Consider the following 7,370-nt stretch of genomic DNA (forward strand, 5'->3'; position numbering starts at 1 on the left):
GATGTGTCATCGTTTTTAATTCTCTAAATTGTGTATAGCTTTTAATTGTTAAAATTGTGTAATGTGCTTGTCTTACTGAGTATGTAAATTTAATTGGTTTTTACTATATGTTTGTTTGTTTTGCTTTTATGAGTAATACTCGAATAAAGCACTTTTGAATTGAATTGTTTGTACTGAAGATCTACATCGTAACAGACGTGCTGTGCTTCCTCTGCATATCTTTAAATAAATATATGTATTTATCATATATTTTGAGCATTCATCATTTCAATATTGGCTACGAGGGACCTCCATCATATTTCTGCCACGTATTTGGAAGCACAGAAGCAGAAATGTAAAGAATCCATGGAAGAATACTTCTAATATTACATTTTTACCTGAGAGGAGAAGCGGGTTACTCTACATTCTTCGTACGTTTTAATCTGGCGATTCTGGGATGAAGTTATCGGCATATTTCACAATTAACACATTTTCGGCGTTTGGGTGAGTGAAAAGCTTGAGGCATAGTACACACGTCATTCTGTTGGCACTGCGTGATACATCATATGGTGTTACTGCCTCATCACGCACGACATGTAGCTGCGCAACAGCGTCATTACGCACAACGTCTGGCCGCCATTTTGTTTCCATGGTAACTAGTCAAGTGAAGTTACCGGAGAGGGAAACACGAAGAATATTTACTTTTGCGCTGAAAAAAGGTACAATTTTACACGCTTATATATTTTCTGCATGTTTTACTATATAAACATTTTGCGCTTGCAGCTAACTATATCCATACCAACGAATATTATATACATCTATTGTTTTCATCGAGGATCGTTTTTTTTTTTGATGGTGTGTTTCAAAACAAACTGTGTTCAGTTCTATTTTATGGTTAGCTTGGAACTATTCACAAGATTTATACAATATCCTTGACTGAAAGAAGAATACACTGCGTCTTCATTACATGACTGCCATCTAGAGGATATAGGAGAATATTACTTTGGAGCATATACCTGATATCTACATTGAAAGTTCATTTATTTGAATTCACCTTTATTTTGAAACAACATTTTATACTATTTGAGGATTGTATTTTATGTTTTAGGTTTTAATTCTATTTTGTTTTTGGTGAACTATTATATAAGCAGTTTGTATTTTTAGTTTACGCATAATTCTTATATTTAAGGTTTTATCTATCACTTCAATATGCAATATGATCTTCCCTCAAAATTTTTACAGTCCAAAGGCGATCCACCAATTCTATTGACGAGATTGAAAGAGCAATTCTTTACTTATCTCAAAGCAATGGATGGAGAACGGATGTCTGAAGAGGAAAAATAATATTTTTTTACATTGCCTTGGTTCAGAAGGGCATTTAGTTTTTAGAACATTACCGCCTGTTATGTCAGGTGGTGATACTAATGTATATGATGAAGCTGTTTCAAGAATTGAAGGTAGATTTAAACTCATTACTAGTGTGGCTCTCAACAGATTCAAATTTTATACAAGAGTCCAGGATGATAATGATTGTTTTGATGATTTTCTTACTGCTCTACGTGCACTATCATTGCATAGTAACTTTGGTCTTATGACGGATGAAATGATCAGAGATCAAATCATTGTGCAAGTAACTATATGTTGCATGGAAAGGAGTGAATGTTTTGGGATGGAGGGATCAAGCAAAGTTAGGAGTTACGTTATCCCAGGTTAAAGGATCCTGCGTCAGTTCTTGCTGTATCTGATGGGGAGTCTAGTGTATTAACTATGTCCACTGAAATTTCCCAATCTTTTCCAAAAGTATTTTCTGAAAAGTTGGGAAAATTGAATGGTTTCAGTCACCGAATTAAGGTTAAACCTAATACTGTTCCGGTTAAACAAAAGCTTAGAGGGGTTCCTATTAGTATTAGGAATGAGCTTAGAGATATGTTAGATACTATGGTGAAGGAAAACATAATTGAGGAAGTGGAGTCTTCAGAGTGGTTTTCGCCCATTGTTTTAGCAATTAAACCGGATAAAAGTATTAGGTTATGTGTGGACTTAAGAGCACTTAATAAGAATTTGGTTACCGATTGTCACCCACTTCCCAATATTAATGAAATGCTGTGTATGTTGGATGGTGCGTGCGTGTTTTCAACATTGGATCTAAGGTCTGCGTATCACCAGATCGAGCTTACTGAAGACTCAAAACAATTTACAGCCTTCATCACCCCTCATGGTTTATTTCAGTTCAGGAGAATGCCATTTGGTTTGGCTTCGGCCGCCTCGGTCTTTCACAGAGCTATGTAAGAGGGGGCAGTGGCAGTGCTCTCTTACACTGCTTGACGCTAGCCGAATTGCTCCAACACTACAAACTGTGTTTTTACAAACTGTGCTTTTAAATCTGTTACTCGAGAACTTTAGCGATTTTAGCATTTTAAAATTGGGGCTATATATGACACGGGATGTGTTGATTTCAGAGTGTTGATTTCTGAGGCATACTTAATTTCATGTTGATGCGTCAGCGTTTTAAGCTGTTTGTTATTTAGAAACTGAAATTGCTCACTGACACGCACTCACCGATAGGCTGTGGGACAGGAAATACTCGCCGCCTACACTTCCGCCGAGGCGGTTAGCGGTCCAGTTGAGGGTGGGATGGCCTATTTAGCCCTCTCGTCACCTCGAGCGCACAGCGGTCGCGCACAGCAGTCGCGCGCAGCGAAGCGCCGGAGAGGCGCCAGAGAGAAGCCCGTCTGTGCCCGTCCGTGACAGGACGGGGCCAGGGGCCTAGGGCCAGGATGGTGATCCCTGCACCAGTAAGTGATAACATTATGCACAAGATATCATACACTGCTGCCGCACTACGCCATGTACAAACATCCATTTGTGGAGACTGTATGTGCAACCAAGTTCAATTTCTAGAAGGCCCCTTCTCATGTAAAAATTGCCGCTTTCAGAGTATGAATGCACCGTTCCGGCTGGAGCAATTAGTTACGCCCGCTTCCCCTGCCCCTATCAACACCGGTTCCCGTAATAAATGCCTTCTATGTAACATTAGATCACTGCCTAAACATCACATGCAGATATGGGATCTTATCTCGGAGGCTGAACCTGACCTATGTTTCTTTACTGAAACTTGGTTAAAACCCCACACTGCACCTACTATTACCTTGGGAATACCGGTGGGATACAAAATTATCTGTCAGGACAGACCCATAAAAAAGGGAGGTGGCCTTGCCATCGTGCATAAAGACAATATCATGGTCTCCACTCTCGAGCAATATTGCTCAGCAGAGATGGAGATGTTGGTTTTTAAAATAAGTACCTCGCCTAAATGTTTTATGAACGGTGCTTTGGTCTATCGGCCTCCTGGACCTATGAACAATTTTTCCAACACTTTGATGGAATTATTGGCCCCCCATGTTAATGTCGAGAAAGACTTTTTATTATTGGGTGATTTTAATATACACGCAGAGCTAAAGGAGGAAAAAGAGACCCAGGATTTCCTAAATGATCTCTTTTCATTGGGATTTTTGCTACGTAATAAAGGACCCACCCATAGGGCCGGACATACTCTGGACCTCATCTTGTCCAGGCTCCTTGGAGTCGAGTGTTCTGCCCCTATTGCAAATCTATGGACGGACCATTTTACTATAGAATTTTATATCCCTGAGATAGGACGAACTCCCAAGAGATCTATTCAGATCCCTATGAAACTGTGGTAAATTTAAATTACCTATACTTAATTTATGCGGTAAAGTTCAATAAGAATAACTCAGTCAAAAATAAGAGGCAGAGTCCGTGGCATCTGAGTTTTATGAAGGTTTTATTCCTTAAAAAGGAATTGGTTCGAACCAGGTATCATGTTCCATCACCACAAGGGTTCAGGAAGGTAATGGACATGGACATGTACAATGCTTTATTAACAGGATATCATATATATAGTCAATGCATACAGTAGTGTTGAATGCAGAAGGCGTAACAGCTGAGAGAAACGAGATAAGAACACATGTACATAACAGAAGGCGTGCATGAGGGCGTACACGGAGGTGTGTGCTAGACAACGTCACTTGAAACGTATCACAGGTAGGTGGATCCATAGACGAATCCTGCAGTGTCAGCAGAAATACATGGCAGAGATGCGCGCGCAGCAGCATGACATGTGATTGACGTGGAACTGGAGGGTGAAGGGGACTTGACATTTAGCCCTACATGAGGAGACAGAAGTCTGGGATGTCAGAACAACCTAATCCCAAATCATACCTAATATCTTGTGTTTGAGGAACTGTATTATCTAGAAGGAAAGGTCTCTCGGGCAGAGGCTATTCTATACTGACTGCTAGTGTGTGCATATGCGACTACGTGTCTATGTGTAAAGCAAGGGGGCCATGGGCCTACCATGGTAACAGGAGCTATGAATTACTTGCATGGAGACAGAAAGGCCGGGCCCTTTGCTCTGCAGCTGGGAAGGATGTTTTCCTAAACTACTAGACAGGAATGTATTTTCGAGGAGCGGAGCAGATAACTTGAAGGCTGAATACAGTCTTGGCAGGCAAGCAGGTCGAGCCAGGCACCGCTCGCCGCACAGGGAGTAAGGCAGAGGTCAGGAAGCAGCAGACTGTAGTTTTCAGAAACAGAAGGCAGAAAGGACTCGATGGCAGGAATCAGGGCCTAACTCACCAGAGCGAGTAAAACATGAAAGTGCACCATGTAAAGACGTTGGCAAGGCACACTTAGGAACCGAATATCCGACCCATTCATGGTGGATCTGAAAGAGGACATGTTAACGTTGGACACAAATGTATTTGCGTCTTCATAGCTGGTTGTGGAGGGAACATACATGTACTTGAGCACGTACATGGAGCCGTTGGGGTCTACGATAGGGGACACAATTGACCATAAAATTCATATTACCTCATTCCCTCCTTGTCCCCTACGGACCCTTCATGAGATATCAATCCTCATTAATCTATCAATCTGTTCATGTAACATCATTTGCTCTTCTTTCTTCTTACGGTGTTTTGAATGTGTACTTGAATGAGGAATACATGATGTGGCGCACAAGCCGCAAATCGCTGCCCACATTGTAGACATAGACAGCAACTGAATACTATGAGAAGGGCAATACCTAGGAAGGATAGGACCTTCCATCCCCAGGCTGACAACACGCTCCAGAACCAACCGGACCAAGTCCATGTGCCTGGATCCTGGTGTATCTGACTTGCAATTTTGTGAAGACGGGTTATGGCTCTGTATACTGATGGCGCGTTTTCTGGAATGAAAACACAGCAGCTCGATCCGATGACTCTACAAGCTCTGCCCCTATCGGCCAGGATGACGTCAAGGACAAGACGATTTTGAAGAACAACAATCCGCATAGCAGACTGCTCCTCTGTTAAGTTACCTAGGGCGGAAGTAGTTTCATTCACTACTGCTTCGAGGGTTCTGGTTAATTTTCGTATCAGTTTACTATTAAAGACAGCACCTAAGTAGGGAAAGAAACCTTTATTGAAGTCTGTGTATTGTTCCCATGCCGTTTCAGTGTAGTCGACAATCGGGAGATCTCTCTGTGGTCTATTGTGTACTAGATGGGTGTCCCTATGGTAATCAGGAGGGGCTAGGAAAACAGGTGGCAGAAGGAATGCAATGTAGCAGGTGCCATCCCAATCTAAAGGTAAGCGTATATATGCGGTATGACCACAAATGAAGTAGGAATGACGGGAAGCTTTAAATGTAGACTTGCCTTTATCACTGAATTTGATCACAGTAGTACATTTACTATGACCCAGGTGTACTGAACCATTCTTTCTGACACATAATTCACCTTTGACTGGTAGTACGGACATAGCAGGCAAGACTGGTTCGGTTTCGGATTCAACATTCAGAATCATGAGGTTAAGTGTAAAGTTACCTAATCCATATACTTCATTTTCTAGATCAGTCCCTGTCCTTTTTGGTAGACCCTCCTTGTCAGGGAAACATACTTTATGCAGAACTGTGTTCAGATTTCCCCATACCCAGTTGCCCTGGTAGACTACGGAAGCAGAATCTAAGGAATTAATTAAACTAAACCATGCACCACAGGAACCATTGTGTGTGAACGGGTACGGGAAGAGGGGCAGAACTCCCTTGTATTTCTGATAGGGAGGGAGTCGGCCACATATCCAACAATTGGTAGCATTGCTGGTCTGATGGGAATGATGTAACATACTAATGAATGTGTTGTTGCGCAGCGCAAGTCGGTAAGATAACTCATGCGGGGGCAGTTCACTGAAAGAGTGCTCGGCAGTGACATTGAAGGAAGAATGTGCACGCTTGAAAATAGGGTAATATATATGCAACAGTACACTTGCAGCAATAATCATAAGACTCAGAAAAAACATAATCAAAAGTGTCACGATACAGTGGCTGCGAAGAGATTTACAATATTCACGTTTCTTGAGCTGTTTCTGTCTATCTCTCTCTCTGTTGGGGTCTAGGGGATACATGTCAGAAACTCGTCTAACCGATTCACCTAGGGGAGGACTTAAACAATTAAACTGTCTGACTTGCTAGACCTCAATTTTAATTTATATTCTTGAGAAGAAGTTTTCTCGACCAGAGGGAGTTTTGAGTCAGTCTGTGGAGGAGGGCAGGGCTGGGAGTCTAGATCTGGCGGTAGTCCATGGTATTTCTTAATATGACTCGAGTGAAGCCAGCCCTTGCGGCCCTCGACTTTAATCGCGGTCCTTGTGGTTAAAAGTACTAGCTTCGGTGCTTGCCAACGGGGCTCCAGCGGACTTCTCCTGTCAAAGTTCCTTATGAAGACGAGGTCCCCCGGAACAACCTCATGCGGCTTCACCTCGGTGTTGTCGGGAAAAGCTGCAGCAACCTGTGAACGACATGATTGTAGTGCAGACATCAAAGAAGCAAGGTAATCTGTCAGCATGTTACAGTCAACATCAGTGATTTTGCGAGGCAGAGGCGTCCCCCACATATTCGGTGGCCTACCAAAGACCACCTCGTACGGGGATAGCCCTGTTCTGGAGTGTGCGACCATTCTCATGTAAAAGAGTGCGACTGGTAAAGCTACTATCCAGTCGACACCTTTCTCTCTACAGATCTTGGCAAGACGAATTTTCAGAGTCTGATTATGACGTTCCACGAGGCCTGCTGCCTCGGGATGTCGGACACAGTGGAACTTCCATTGATAGCCGAGCAGGAGAGATACCTGCTTCATAAGCTCGGACGAGAATGGCTGACCGTTATCGGAGTATACGATGCGGGGCAAACCATATCTGGGGAAGAATTCACGAACCAGCTGCTTGGCAGTGGTCAGAGCAGTGTAATCTGGGACTGGATATGCTTCTGTCCAACGGGAGAGTGCACATACAACTACGAGGACATATTTGAATCCTCGACAACGTTCCATC

Source organism: Lissotriton vulgaris, chromosome 10 (genome assembly GCF_964263255.1).
Source record: "Lissotriton vulgaris chromosome 10, aLisVul1.2, whole genome shotgun sequence".
In the NCBI taxonomy this organism is placed as follows: domain Eukaryota; kingdom Metazoa; phylum Chordata; class Amphibia; order Caudata; family Salamandridae; genus Lissotriton; species Lissotriton vulgaris.